The sequence below is a fragment of the Ammospiza nelsoni genome, chromosome 7 (assembly GCF_027579445.1).
Source record: "Ammospiza nelsoni isolate bAmmNel1 chromosome 7, bAmmNel1.pri, whole genome shotgun sequence".
Taxonomy (NCBI): Eukaryota; Metazoa; Chordata; class Aves; order Passeriformes; family Passerellidae; genus Ammospiza; species Ammospiza nelsoni.
The window spans coordinates 29,829,564-29,845,654 of record NC_080639.1 but is presented as its reverse complement, the minus strand read 5'-3'; the positions used below and the strand labels follow the sequence as shown (position 1 = coordinate 29,845,654).

The window sequence follows — 16,091 nt, the reverse complement described above, 5'->3', positions numbered from 1 at the left end:
GCGTGGGGCTCTCCCTGCCCACTGCGCCCCGGGACGCGGAGGGAAGCCCGGGGGCGGGCACGGGCGGGGGGTACCGCGGCATCCTCCGCGGGGGGAGGTGAAGTAGGCGGAGAAGGAGGAGGAGGAGGAGAAGAGGGAAACCTGCTTCTCCGGAGAGGCGAGGTAGCGGCGCTGCAGCGAGCCAGCCCAGCGGCGCGGGCTGCGCGCACATGCCGGGCTTGGAGCACCGGAGCCGCGGGATTCCGGCGGGAGGCTCAGCCCAGCTCCCGTCCCTTCCCCGGCGAGAGCGGCAGCTGGACTCCGGCAGGGAGGAGGGCTCACCTACGGCTCCCCTCCTGGAGTGCGTTAATCCCAGAGCAAGCAAACCTGGTAGTAAGTACTTGTCATCTTTTATGTATGATTTTTTACAGTTTTATTTTTCTCTACTGGCAAGTAGCAAAGGATTTCTAAGATGAAGCATTTATAGGCTCGGCTGTAAGGATAATCTCTCTGGCTCTCTCTTGGCCTCCTGAGCCTTTCAAATATAGAGATACATATGTGGAGGCACATGTAGCAACATTCCTTCACTACACATCTACATCTTTAATGTTTCAGACAAAATGCATGTACTGGGATTTTATTTTTTTTTAACTTCTGCTGTTTTCAAAGTAATTTGTATCATGTTGCACAACATGCTTAGTCTCAGAGAAGGATAAATCCTGGTGACACCACTTAAACATCCTGTATGAGGATGGGGGATGGAGATGAATGTTTAAAATCATTAACTTGGCAGAGGCAGTGAAATCACTTCTCTGCAGGCTGCCTTCACGCTATGGAGCAATATGTTTTTGGGGATTCTTTGCCTTTTAATCCTCTTTCCTGTACATGCACATCTGGACTCTGGCCTGGCACTGCTCCCTGCACTCAGGCTGGAAGGGAGTGGCATGGTAGACTAGCAAGGGCTGGAGACCAGGGATGAAAAGACAGGGGATCCTTCCCTCCTCTTGCACTTTAAAGACACTTTTTGCCCTAGTCTTGTCTTCTGCTAAGTAAATCCACAGGAATACTCCTAGAGTCGGGAAGTGGAATCAAAAGTGTTTTGAAGGCTGCATTATTCTCCATACAAAGGGAATGGCTGAGAGGATAAGTGCAAATACCTGATTCCACACCCTTCTTCTAAGGGGTTTCCAAGCATTTGGAGGGGAGGGCGGTGTGAGTGTGGAGTTACATGACATGCAGAAGGTGTGTTCCCCACTAGGACTCTACAAAATTATGCTGCCTCTCTCTGGAGTGCTGGAAATGGCATTTCTGTCAGTGGAGCTGTAAGAGAAATAGTAATTTCTCTCTCATTTTAAATGTCTAAGAGGATAACTATCTTTCTCCTGCTACTTCCTGCACACATCTTTATTTCATTTTATTCTGCTAATGACTTGCATTGTTTTTTGCAGAATATGATATGTGTCTTCCTGTGCAACAATGTATTTGCTGAGATGTTTCTGGAACTAGGTTCTAGGAGAGCATTTTAGGAGCTTTCTGGTTTTATACCAAAATTATATTTACTAATAACCGAATATTTAATTTTCATCTGGCACATATCCAGTATTTTCTGTTTCCTTAAGTGATACTGTTCTTCTGTAGCTGGTTGCTGTGTGCTCTGCAGTTTGTAACAAAATGCTCATGACAACACATTTTCATAGTACACTAACGTTACACCCATCCTTAGCCTTTTACAAATGAATGCTACAGGAGAAATGTTTTAACTTCAGAAGTAACTGGAGTGATTTTGTTGGGTATAGCAGGAGGACTGCTACAGAGGACCAGCCACTAGAATGATAGGCAGGATGTCCTGTGCTGGTGTGTGATCTATTACTGGCATTTAACCTTTTTAGATGGACATAAGCAGAAAGGAAATGCCTGGTTTAATAAACATCACAACTAGAATTTTATATAAACGTGGGAGGCTCACACCAGTTAATGGCACTGACCCCATTTTTATTGGTCATGTAGGGAAGTCTTAAAAGGTCTGCTGCAAAGAAAGTTATAAATCAGATACTCTTCTGTTGCAAGCACAGCATATGTGTCCATAGCTTTAGTTGCCCTGCTGCTTGGTGCAAAGGAGAATGAAGGAAATCATTCAGTGAAGTTCTGTTGGTTTGCTTGTATAATGCTGGAAGGGAATTATAAAGTCTGAAATAAGCTGAGATTACGTATTGCCATTGGCTTAGGTTAAATGTAAGAGACGTGTAATTTTTCACCAGTTTTTGGTCTGTTTCGTGTTCTCTGTTCTCCCTGGCTCCTCCTTTAAGTTCATTAGGACTTCCTCTGGGCGATGATCCGACTTTTACAGTCAATCAAAAGCCATACCAATATCCTTACACAGGCCAAATACACTGTACTTAGAAACACTATAAACCAGCAGCTACAAATTACTTTCAGAGTCCTCCTAAAACAAAATGCAGATGTAAATAGAGTTCAGAACTTCTCCAAATGCTGTGCCTTAATGCTGTGGATGTCTAAATCCAGAAATGTGCTCAGAAGCTCTCTTTGAGAGCCATGTAAGGAGGTGGCTGAAGTTTCTGGTTAGACTCTGGAGAATTGGTAGCCACACTCTGTGGTTGTTGGACTCTTCTGGGTAGTTTGAATTCAGGTCTGAGCATGGGCTGGAAGTGATCCTGGTTTTGCAGACAGACTCATCTCCTTTCATTCATAAACTTGTCAAGTACATAATAAAACATGCTGTGGTTGTTTGCTGTGTTTAGAGCTGTGCTCAATAGCTTTTCCAAACTTTATTCCACAGGTATGAGTTAGGAGTAAGGAAGGTAATTTTTTTCTTCCCTTTGCTGATTACACACTCTTCTCTCTTTGATGCTAAATTACTCTGGTTTTTTATGACCTCCCATGGAAGGTGAGGTGATCCTTTCTGTCATGGCTCTGGAAACACCTTGCTGCACCTGTTGCAGTAGACTTTCTAAACTTTTCCTGTGGCATCCACTGCACCAAACAGGATCTTAGCGAGCTTTGTACAGCTGCCTTCATCCCACTGATGGCAATGCTTCCATGATGTACATTAGGGCTACATATGTTGTTTGGATTTCAGCACTGGATGCAGAGAAGATATGATTAATCTATAGTGCTGAAAAGGATTCATCAGTGAGGCCAGATGGTTCCAGGTAGAATGGACTTTGGAGTTTTTTTTAAATTTAGCACAGCTTTAAATGCCATCCACGTTGTCTGGGTTTTACTAAAATCTGTGTCTTTTACCGTATGAGTTTTGCTGAAATCTGTGTTTTTTCTGAGTAATTGTACAGGGTCTATGGAGTGTGCTAGAGCAAGGTCTGAGTCTAATAATGTTTTCATTAAGCCTCTCTACAGACAGAAGAGTAAACTAATTGCCAGACTAACATGTCATTTGGCTCTGTGAACAAGCTACTGAACACTAACTTATGAATGGAAACTTAAAAGGCTCATTAGCAACCTGCTACATGAAAGAAATGCCAAAGTGAAATGAAAATACATTTATATTCCTGTTGTTGTTGCTATTAAAGCTGATCTAGAATTCCAGTTTAGTTTTTGTGGGAATCTTAACTAATTTCATAAACTTTTTTTGCCTCTGACCTTTCAGCAGCTGCTCCTTCTATAAAAGCTAGGAATAACTGGTTCTGCTTTAGTAGGAATGAAAGGGGAATTGAGCTCTATAGAAATGAGGAGATTAGAGCTCCATGAGGCATATACCCATTTAATGCTGCTGGAAACCAAACCTGCTTGAATAATCTTAACTCTCGCTTCTGGTGAGCAGAAATTCTAGGGGAAAAAGAAAAATTCCCTTAGTGACTTATTAACAAAGGCTTTTCAGGTTTGCTGGGATTTATCATGTGAGCCTAATCTACCTTTTGTTCATCCAGTTGGCAGGCTTTAAGATTTAAAAGGGTCTGCAGAAACTCCTCCCCCAAACTCCTTATTTAATTAAAGAGGCTTGGTGCATTATTTACTTTTAAGTCTTCCATTTATGTGGGAACAATGAGTTTGGGTTAACATATTGTAAAATATTTGTGAATGCTGCATTATAAGCAGGGAAAAGAAACAAACTTTGGCTACACCTTCAAATTCACTGACCTAAATGGGTTCAGTGAGAATGACTGAATGTGAGGCTAGACATATGTAAATGTAAAGTATAAACACAGGTGTGTAGCTCTGCAACTAATTTGTCAGCCTCTGTAGGTGATTTAAAGGGCCTGGAGGAGGGTTAGTTTCATTTGCTTCTCTGAGAGTCATTGGATATGCAGATCAGGCTTTGCACATACCAGTAATTTTTATATTTTGCTTTAGTAGTTCATCAAAGACAGACTGGTAACTGTAGTTCTCTCACTAGCTCCCCCAGTTCCTTCTCCTCCCCCACTCCATTCATCCCTGTAGCTGTGAGCATCAAGTTGCAGATAAAACGACTTCTGAGAGAGCAATGGGATGCAGCTCTTGCCAAAGGCAATTAAGTGCTTAGGATTACAGTGTGCTTTACAACGTGTGTTCTTGCTGAATCCCTTTCCTCTTCTGTTTGCTGGCACTAAGCAGTTTCTTGGCACTTACCTTTGTTGTAACAAGTCTGAGCATTGCTAAACTTCACTACAGCATGTCTAGCAAGCTGCAGTGTCTTCTGTTTTGAGGATAGTCTTTCTGGTGATTCTTTACTGGGAGTCAGCTTGACCTCATCACCTTTGCTGTAATTGGATTAAATTCACTCACTTGCCAAAAACACGACCAGCTGACAGCATATTAATTCTTCAGACTGAAGTGCTGTTTTGTATGCATAGGTTCCATGGTACCAAAGGTATTTTTAGGGCTTGTGATGCAGCCAGTGTGTCACAGGATACAGAATTGTCACAGAGGGATGTTTTCAGTTATTTTCTTCATCAGAAAATGGTTCAAACAAACCACACATTCTGTATGAAAGTAGAATATGTAACCTGTGGGAGAAGAAATTACTTGCTCTATTTGCCAGTCCTGTGCAACGCTGCTGCGTCTTGTGAAATGTGATAAACTGCCCACAGACATCCTGGCTGAGGAAAGTGAGTGATGGCTTGTGCTGTTTTACCCACTCAATGCAGTTTATTTTTAATTACTGCACAGCAGGTTAAAATCATTATTCCGAGTTGTTGTTTTACTGCTTTTTTTCTGTTATTCTTCAGCAATCCTGTGATTGGAGGTATTTGCAGAGTGGCAGGATGATATCTGAACAAAAGAAATGTATCCAAAAAGGATCCTGGAACTGTGTAGTGAAGGATAATCTGATCACCAAGCCTGTAGTTTCACCCAGAGACCTTTTATATACTGTTTAAACCAGTGTAATCCAGCTTTCAGTGGGAACCACTGCTAAGCAGCAAAAATCACTATCCTGATTGTTAGCCTCAGCAAAATGTTAAAGGATGAGTGAGTAATGGGGAGAGCAAGGACCAAGTTGCAAATACTCTTACAAAGAGGATTTGGGAGACACAGTATGGCACAGGCACTCTGAGATATTCCAAATAATGAAAGGATCCCAGTTTTAGCTTTTCTTATCTGCCTGGAAGTACTGCAAATTTCCTGTTTGCTGCAGAGGCCTCTGAGAGCTGTGCTTTGCAGGCAGCATGGGCCAGAGGCACTAGAGCTCCCAGCTCTGTATTCCGAGCAGGGCATTGTTGCACTTGATTTCAAGGTGATGTTGCTTTCTCTAAATTCTATAAACTGATGAACATTTCCGGTGCAAAACAATAGGCAGACAAGGTGAGACAGGGGTGTGAGATTTTCCATGTCTTCTAAATGACAGTCACAATTTAATTTACTACGTGAATTAGCAGTGCAAATAATCACCAGGATGTCTGCTCTAATACCCTATTATAAAATGCATGTAGTTCCCTAATATTTTTGGCAGTGTTGCTTATTAGGAAGTTGCTTGTCTCCTAATGGAAGACATGTATCATTCCATTAATTATTTATAATAGTGCAAGCAGTTTTTTAAATACTGAAGTAAAGGGTTTTTTTCATTCACATGTTTTATGTCGTGTAATTGGAATCAATGTAATTATTAAAAAAATTAAAAAACCCCTCAGAACCAAAATACTGACCGTCTCTTCTGGACAAAAATTAAGTCTGACTGGGCGAAAAGAATAAAGTATGTGGCCATGTTCTGTAAGAAGCACTCACAGAGTCCAGGTTAGACATACACTGTATGTTCTTACACTGTTGATTGTATCAAAAGGAAAGTTACAAACCAAAAGCAATAAGCAAGCTGTGTTTAAAATACGCAGGAAAGGGAAATTTGTCAAGAATGGGCTGCTTTATTTAGGCTATTTACCTCAGACCTTTTAGGATCATAAGCTTTCCTTTCCTTTGGTGAAGAGGATATTATGTCAGTACTTTATGTCTGAAAGCGTTACCGACACATCACTAGTTTAAGTCCAGCCTGGTTTTGGAGGTGAGAAACCTCTTCAGTTCTGTGCAGTGTGAGTTTACAGCAGAGCTGTTGTGGGTTAGGCTGTGTGGCACAGGCTGCTGCTGCTGTTTCAGAGCTGACATTGTGGTCCTGGTGGCCTCGGGGGTGTATCATGGGCAGGGCCTGAGAGAACATCACAGAGGGAGCCCTGGCTTGGAAACAACAGCTGGTGTCTCACCCCCAGCATCACAGCAGTGCAGTTCCTCTGACCTCAACAGAGTTGCAGCATTCATGGCTTTCAGTGACGTGGGAGCAAGACTGGGCCTATATTCTTTTAACTGGTCTATTTAGCAGCTCTTTTCCATATGCAGTCTCCATGCCAGTGACAGGAGCTTCCTGGAACTGACAGCAGACACAAAAGACCCTCTTCTCTAAACCACTGGACCTTAAGAATTTTGAAAGGATGTTACAACAAGCCTCATAATACACCATTGTCAGGCTCTCTCTGAAGAGGCCTGCAGTGGTATCATACCTCTAAGCTTTCCAGAGGGGGTGTGATGACCCCACATGAAAAAAAATACAAGAGTAATGGTTTGGGTGGCTATGAGGAATTTTATGGTACTACTTCCCCTGGCTGTAACTTGAAACCAGCTGGAGGCATTTAGTGCTAACTGAACTTTATATAAAGAGGCAGGCAAATATCTGAGCATGTATCCTGCAGGTTTTTCAAGAAGGGATCTTGGCTTGTGAGTCTTCTGGCTGCCTCTTTCTCACAGACAGGGGAGTGGTGAAAGAAGGTTTGTTTTATTTTCTCCTACATTTCCCTTTCTTCTTCCTACTCATTTTCCTGTTCCTTTGCAGCACAGCAGTTTTTCATGTTGCTGTGAAAGTGCCTGTGCTTGTGAGTAGAGTGAGCACATTTGAATGGAAGAGGCCGTGGGTTTGGGAAGTCTCAAGCTGCAGCATTCCCAAGGGAGGGGCAGGATTTGCATTCCCTCCCTCAGCCCTGCTCAGGGATGTGCCTAAAGGTGTGTCTGTGGGATGGCAGGGGGTATCCAGGAGGGAATCCCCTCACGGTGAGGGGGCAGGAGCGTGGCTGTGCAGGCCTGACCTCCTGCCTTCAAAGCACTTCCCGCCATTTTACCTCAGCCCCGGCCTGTGGGACCAAGGCTCTACTTGGGGAATTTTGCTCAAGTTTTATGCTAAAGTCAGCCTGAACTTCGGCACTGGGGTACTTATTGATGAAATAATCCCATTTTGTGCAGAGTAAAAGTCAGTTTCATGTGTGTTTTCTTATGCTTCTAAACTCAGCCAGCAGAAGCATTACTCCTTCACTTTACCTGAAATTGTGCTTTTATCGAGTTCACCTCAGATGACAATGAAGTGTTGAGTTCCCATTCAATTTATTTAGTTCTTCCCTGATACAGAGCTCAGTTATATTCCTTTTCCAAGGCATTTCCAAGCTATAGCTGTGGATGTTGATGTGACTCTGGTTAGCCTGAGGAGAAGTGAGAGCTCGCTTCCTGACTGGACCACAGTGACAGCAGAAAATGAGGTTACAAAAATAAGGACTTGCAGGCACCTCAGCAGCAAGGACAGTCGGACATGGTCAGATAATTCTTCAGGTAAAATAGTGTGGGCCTTGTTCCATTCTCCATGTGTGCTGTTGACCTTAAACTTAATGTAGGATCCTCTAACTGCAAATGCCGTACCACATTTTGCTTTGTCTCAGAGGGTGAAAGCAAACATATATGTGTAAATAAGTTTTAGTAATTGTTATTCCATTGATTTTGTATTATATTGTACTTTGCTGGACAACTGTGGTAACCTTTGAACTTGCTGAGCAGTTCATAAGCACTGCAGGATCCTGTGGGTTTATTATATGCACATACACCTATAATACAGGTCCATTGTATTAGTAATGTGTGGCTATTGATAGGGGACTGTAGTAACAAGCCTACTCACTAAATTGCAGAGAAGAAAAATGCATGATGTTTCATGTCTGTTCATGCCTGTCATGATTTCTGTGGTGAGCTTTCCACTGCTAATTCCTATCTAGCTGGTTTTCTTACTAGTGTAATGTTTTGAGCCAGATTGTGTCACAGACAGGAACAAGAGAACTTTGTCAAACTTTGTTAGTTTATCTGTGTAGCATAATTTTTTTTCCTATAGGGCCAAACAAAAATATTTTTAAAAACTGTACGAGTAACAAGATAATGAAATAAATTGAACATCAAAACAAACGATTTATTGTCTTGAAAACAAACTTGCTGTAATTGCATTTCTTGTGAGTTTTTTTTTTCTCTTGTCCAAGCTAATATTTTACTTACAAGACAGGAAATTCAGCCTTGCTGATTGCACTTTTAGAGCTATAAATAACTTACTGTCTTCAAAGATGGTATTAATTTTAAAAATGCTTCTAAAATGAAACTTTGATGAATTAAAAATTAAATTAGGTAGGTAAAATAATTACTTACTGTACTGTGTGTACAGATGTTAAAGGTGTTTTTAGGCAAAGGGTGTTATAAGAGAAGTTCTGGCACTTGTAACTGGTCTAAATTGTTTCATTTCCTTTTCTTTGCTGGTTGTATCTGTCCCTGTCCCATTCTAACCCCTGTCATGAGGGGGAATGAATATTTGCTTTCTATCACCTTGCGGTTTGTTGGGATCATTGCTTATCCTCAGGAAGTAGTGTTATGTGTAGGAACTCTAAGTTGACCTAAAAAATTAATAACTTTAGAACTGCCTCAGTGTTCCAGTTAGACCAGTGTTGTGTCTGGCAAGTTAACAGGAGAATGATCAACAGCTGTTTCTTGAGATCCATTTCTCTCCACACATCTCCAGTTTCCACAGCTCTTTTGTTAAGGGTATTAGAGGCTATGTACCTGTTTAGTCGTTTAGGTGTCTATTTATGGACCTGTTGACTGGAGTTTGTTTAATCCCTTTTTGAACCCATGAACATCCTTTGCCTTCAGTCTTGCGTGACAGCAAGTTCCAGAAGCTTGTAACCTGCTGGATAAAATGTCCTTTCTATTTAAATGAGTTGGTTGCAGTGAGTACTGCCTTGTTCTGGTTTTGTAGGGTTAGGCAAACAACTGTTGTGCATTTAGTAGCTCATGGGTTTTTTGTTATACCTGGTCATATCCACTACATATGCCTTCTTTCTGAGCTGGGGACTCCCAGCCTTTTTAGTATCTCCATTTCCATCTGGTTGTCCTTTTTGACAGCTTGGTAATGTCCTCCTTAGTCTGAGGAGAACAGATCACAGTATTAAAGTTGTGGGAGGGCTCAGGCTGTGAGGAGAAATGTCCTGCCTTCCTCTTTTTCTGAGGATTTCAATGATGTTGCTGGCTTTTTTTGACTGCTGTTGAACACTGAACCAAGGGCTTCAGAGAACTGTCAAGGATGGCTCTGGCTTCCAAGTAGGAATGTTTAGAATTGATACTGCCTTGAGGAATTACTACACTAAAGCCCATCTGCCAACATTTTCCTCAATCATTTAATTTTGTTATTGATGAACATGCTGAGCAACACCAGTCCCAGCACTGATCCCAGGAATTACATTGCTGATTCTTCTCCATTTAAAAAGCCTGTGAAGCATTACTCTTTCTAATGTTCACTCTCCTACTTCAATGAATTCAGGCTTGCCAGATTGTGGTTTCCAGGTTCCCTACGCAGCCCTTTCTGCAGCTGGAAGTTATGCAGGCAAGATTTGTGATTCTCAGGCACAGACACTCTCTGTAGCTCTGGCTTGCATACCTTGGCTAGTGATCTGTAAATTCATATTTGAGTTTCTTCAGAACTTGTGTGAAAATTGTTTTGTCTCAGTGCTTTATTAACATCTAGCTTCCTTGTTCGGTCTGGTATTTCCTGATTTTACTTCAGATTGCTCTGGTTCCTCTACCAGATTTGCAACAGAGAGTGCACTGGATGTGTACATTTCCCCAGAGATTTCATCAGTAAAGGCTGATGTAAAGAATTCCCTGAGCTTCTTTGCTACAACTGTATCATCTCTATCTGTGTTTTATACACCTTTGTCATCCAGCAGCTGGACTGCTTTTCCTAGCTAGTTTCCTGTCCTTGATGTATTTCAAGAGCTGTTTACTAGCACAGTCATCTTTGTTTGCAGGCAGTTTTTGGATTGTCTTTTAGCCCTTTTAATTTCCTGCTTACATTTTACTTGCCATATTTTATGGGCTCCCCTGTCTTTACTTAAGCAATCCATTTTCTGTGAGCTGACCTATGCCCTGCAATACTCTCCTAACTCTCCCTGAGTCTTCCTGCTTTTTGAACTGCTCCTTTTGAGTGTCCTCTTTTTTTTTTCCCCACATCCTTACATTATTCTATTTCTTAAAATTAAATAACTGTACATAGGTTTTGTTTGATGACCCTTACATCAGAACTGTTTTTTGTGTTACTTAACAAGTAGCCTTTATAGCTTTCTCTGGTTTGGATGAAACTTAGAAGTTTTGTTTTCCACTGGAGAGCTGTATATGGATCTAGAAAAATGATATTATATCATCCCTTTCTTTTGCACAGGGGCTAATACTGAGTATTTCTAAACATCCTTACGTGTTCTTAGTGTATAGCACCTATTAATATTGTACTACTCTGTGAAGCCATCTATCAAAACTGAAGGGCACAAGCTTTGTATGAAACTGTCTGGTGCTAATGGAGCTGGATATGTTATTGCCTTTTGCATGCATACAGGATGTGCAGTGGTAATGAAAACTTTGCATTTCTGAAACCCTGAACTAAATTATATCTAAAATTCAAAACCTATGCACTTGAAACATCCAACAGGAAGAGAGCCCTGCTTTTCCAGTTTTGCAGACATGAAAGAAAACCTGAAGGAGAACACTCGGTGGTTATATGAGAAGTCTCTGTGGACATGTTTACAAGAGCTCAAGTGTGTTTATATTTGTTCCTGTGCAATTACTGGAGGATTGTCCTTATTCCATAAAACATGTGTATGTATTTGAAGGAGGAGTACAGGTGTTTACTCTCTACAGATGCACTTTGAAGGACTGCTTGTACAGATGCAATCCAGCATTGAAACAGAATATGCAAACAAATTATTGCTGAATAATAGTGCTTGGCTAGTTGAAACTAATATTAATCAACAATACCTAGGTAGGTGAATAAATATAGGTACTGTCTTCTTTTTGCCCTGACCACAGGATTAAAGCCTTTGTGGTTTTTTAATTTTATTTTTTTTACCACTGTGGCACACCCTGTCCCCTGCTAATTGCAGAATGTCTCGCATTCTGTAAGTGGATACACCTAAATTTGCAGAGTTCATCTGTTTGAGCCTTTACTTAACCTGTGAGTTCTGGACCAATCTTGCTTCAGATCTAGCTATGTGTCTCTGCTTTGTTGTTGAAACTCTTGGATTCCAGCCTGCTACATTTCTTCCAGGACCAGAAAGCTGTTGGAAGTGTATATGCTGTCTCTGGGTGATGACTTTACTGATGAATTACAGGAGTTCCCCCTCCTATGATGAGCTAAATAATGAAGCAGAGTTCTATATTTCTATAGTTACTGCTAAAAAATGAAAGTGAAATTGTCCAGAGCAATTTCTTCATCAAAGCTGACCGAAATAACATCTGTGGTGAAAACCTGTGCCTCATCACTTCACTGTGACACGTGCGAGGGAAATGATGTTATATGAAGCAGTTGCTTGTCATGAGAGGAGCTGATCTTCATGATACAGACAACTTCTTACAGTCCTGTATCTGACTAACCCATTCTCTTGAGTGATTTCTTATCAAGTGAAATTTCTGTGGCTGTCAGGATCTTTTGTGGCCTTAACTTTTGTGGCTTTAGCTGTGGCATTATTCTCACTGCCAGGCTTCAGAAGGATTTTCATTGTTATCTAGAGAACATCTTCTACTTTGCAGTTGAATTGGTAGCTTTATATAGCTACTGCAGCCAGACTTTCACTTGTCTAATATTTAGGTATCAATAATCTCAACAGGATAATAATTCATTGCTTTCAATTAATTTTTGAACTGTACAATACATTCCTTAATTTGGATTCTTTGCAGGATCTCTACTCGAATATTTCATGAGTGCTATGGTCATAGTCCATAATACTTTCATCACTAGGTTTCAAAACGCTTTACAAAAGAGTATCAGAGAGAAAGGAGTTTGAAAGGACTTCTCTAAAGCCTGAAAAAAGGTAAGAAAGATGAATCTTCTGTTTTTATGTCTGAATGCAAAGTTGTCTTAATTATCTTTAATGCAGGCTTAGCCTCGATTTAGCTTAATGTACCAGAAAAAAACCCCAAAACCAAAATAGTCACTTACAAATGCAAATGTACCCATGAGAGTGTTTAGGTATTATCAAATATTTAAACTCTTAGCTTTAAACTGCATGCTTGACATGCAGAATTTCTGGAGCTCACTAGAGAATTTTTTGGGGGTGAATTTTTTAGTCTAATTCACTGTGAGTCTCTAATGTGCAATTATTTTTTCCCCCTACTTGAAATTTAATATTAGTTCTATTAGTTCAACTAGATTAATTAGCTCAAAAATATGTGCTTAATTAAGTGGCAAGCCAAAAAAATAATTTCTTCCAAAACGAGAGATTCAACTTCTGAAACTGTTTTTACATTTACTATGATGACTTATTATCCATACCTGTTCTAGTCTGTTGATCAAGAAGCCCTTTAGGTGCTTATAAAGTAGACATGGAGCTACTACAAGCTGAAAAAAATAACCCTTCAAACTTATTACATGGACTTGTAATAAGTCCTGTACCTTGCCCCTTCCAGATGACTGAGTTGAGGTCCAGTATCAGAACTGGATATTATTATTTTGAACAGCTCTGGTTAACTTAAACTCAGAACAAGGATTGACTGCTCCCTTTTGTATGCTGGAGTTACACAGTACAGCAATTAACTGGGGGTTGTGTTATGCCAGCTTGCTGTGCAAACACTGAGGAAGGCCTTGTCACTGCCTCTGAAGAGTTTTGTCCAAGATGACGAGCAGCTGCTTACTTCTAGTGCAGTGATATATCTACAGATTGATAGATATGTATATAATTTTTCTAATGGGGAGCTGTACTGAACTGATAAAACTGAGTACTTGTGATATGTTTGTTTCTTTAATCTCAGGATTTACTGTACTTCTGCTTTTACTCTGCTGCTTTTCAAAAGTGTCATTTCATTCATCTTGTACCATATTCAATGGTGTTGTTAAAACAGATATCTCAGAAAGTCATGTGGAGGTTTTTCTCATTTGAGAAAGATAGGAGACCAGAATCTCAAGTAACACCTTATTTTTTTTTTTTTTTTTTTTTTTTTTTTTTATTACTATTTTTTCCTCCTGAGTTGTTTCCTTTCCTCATACTGTAGAAGAAAACCATTTTCAGCTTTAGACTTCTGCAGCTTCAGTTTCCAGCCCCCGGGTTTTGGTATGTGTCTGAGATAACTTTAGCATCTGGTACTGCTGGGTTTCCTCTGAAGGTACTGCTCTGAGTGATAAGAAAGCTTATAACCCTCTCACACTGAACTTTGTATGGGTTTTGGCTATAATATGCATATATGTATATATTTATATTTTTAATCTATTTTCCCCAGTCTCCAAATCATTGTCATGCCCCATTTAATTCTCTCCAGACTTTTTCAATGTCCTTTTAAGGACAGGAGTGAGGTGGAAGACATTTTCCATTTTGTGCTTGTGCGTCAAACTGAGGCCTTGCTTGAGCTTCGAAGTTCTCCAGAATGGTAAATTTAAACCAAACACTGGGGAACAAAATGCTAATGCTATGTGCTTTTTAAAGAAAAAAGGAGGGGAAGATCTAACTAGGCCCTGGGGATCCATCTTCACTGTGCCTTATTACCACAGCTTTATCCTTTCCAGTTCCTAAAGATGCTGTCACTATTGAACTCTAATGACCTGATTAATGCATTGGAAGGATGCCTATAGATTGTGATATTGATATTATTTCCAGATGGCTTCCTGGCAGGCAGATTGGCAACAAGATGTCATCTTTGTGGTGATGAGGAGGAAGAGTGTGGATATTTTATTTTTTATTTTAATGGAGCTTGTCTCAGCAAATAAATACCAGTCATTGGGTCAGTTGGTCTGAAAAACAGTAGCCTTGTGGTAAGCTGAATTCTGTAGATTTATTGGAGTCTATAGAGTAATACAGGAAAAGGATATGATATCTATATTGCTTGCAGAGACTTAAGAGCCCTGTAATACCTGCTCCTCCTTCAGACAGCAGGGAGCTGTCTTTTGAAGCTGCATGTATCCTGTGCATGTGAAATCTCTGGGATAATCCCAGCCGTGTTTCTTGGGGCAAATACTGGATTTCACAGGATTTAATTCAGAGAATTGAGTTCAAGCAGTAAAGCAGGCAGCAGCTGTTAAAAATTCCTGAAACACCATTGCTTAGAATTTTCTTCCTGTATTTTTGCTTCAACCAGGCAGCACTGATCAGGCTCAATATAGATGAGAAAGAGTTAAATTGAATTACTGACAATATCCAGTGGGTCAGACTGAATGAGCTGCCCTTTTGTGACAGCAGTGTAGTGTCCTGCCCACTTTTCTGACCCACAAAGAAATTGCTTTTTATTAGTGACAGTGTTTTGTGTGCATGATGGCCACATGTACAGCTGGTTCTACTTAACCCATGAGACTGAAATGTGAAGAGCTTCTTATTTTTATTGTTATAGAAAAGATTAACCTTTAATCTCCTTTTTCTTACATGAGGATTTCTTCCATACATCAGTATATAAAGTGCAGACTTGTTGGGCAGAAGAATCAGCTGGGAGACTTGGAGTGTCACAGTAAATCTGCCTTTGGATTTGAGTCCTCTCAGTCCTAGAAAAATGTTTCAGTTCCCTGAAGGGAAAAGAGACAGATTCAATAAACTGAAAATTTTCTTATTTTTTTGGTGGGATTTGCAAGCTGTGCTGTTTCACCACTTCCAACTCATTTTAAAACCAGTTCAACTGTCTGGAAAAGCTGTTGCCTGTGCCAGTGGTATTGTCCATTTGTTTTGTGCATCACAGCTTACATAGAAATTTCCCTGAACTTTTTCCTTCCATCTTCATTGCATTCCTGTTTCACACACATAAATGCCTGATACCCCCTATGGACCTGCCAGGGCATAATTTTCTTCTTTCATACCTGTTGATCTCTTTTAATGTCAGAAGAGATTAAGGTGGGATGAGATGTGTTTTGATGACTTTGAGACCACGCTTGCCCCCAGTGGTTTGCACAGAAAGTGCTTTATGGAGGTGGATGCTGTAGCTCTAAACTGTTGTTGCACACACTTTGACATTCAGCTTAGGGAGAATGTTGTGCTGTTGAACTTCCTGGGCTAGAAGAGAGGAAGATAATAAACTGCTATAAGAGTAAAAGCCTTGGCCAGTTTCAGGCCTTAATAACAGTTTTTGCTGCGAGGAAGCTCTGAAATTGCAGTGATTCTGAGCCAGGCCATGCTATAAATCTGAGATGTTGGAGACAACTTGCTCATAGTGTTCTCTGAGATTTTTTTAGAGACAATGTGGTTCCTATTGCAGTATGCCTCCTCATTCTAGGAGGACTTGCAGTTGATTCTACTACTGCTGACATCAACACTGCTGCAAACTCTGTTCTTTCTCTTAATCAGCAAATATTTTTTTCTCCTAGACTGTGAAGCAGTGGTTTCTTTTTAGACATGGACTTCTGCACCCTACCTCTAGGCTGGTAGGGT

General features: G+C 40.6%; 1 protein-coding gene across 1 annotated transcript in view; it reads left to right on the top strand.

Annotated features, from left to right (window-relative positions):
• Positions 1-255: 255 nt before the first annotated feature.
• The window catches only part of MYLK (myosin light chain kinase), a 195,367-nt gene continuing 179,531 nt past the window's right edge, over positions 256-16,091 (top strand). Inside the window, exon 1 of the mRNA XM_059475797.1 lies at positions 256-372. The gene's annotated coding sequence lies outside the window, so the exon portion shown is untranslated. The remainder of the gene's footprint in view (positions 373-16,091) is intronic.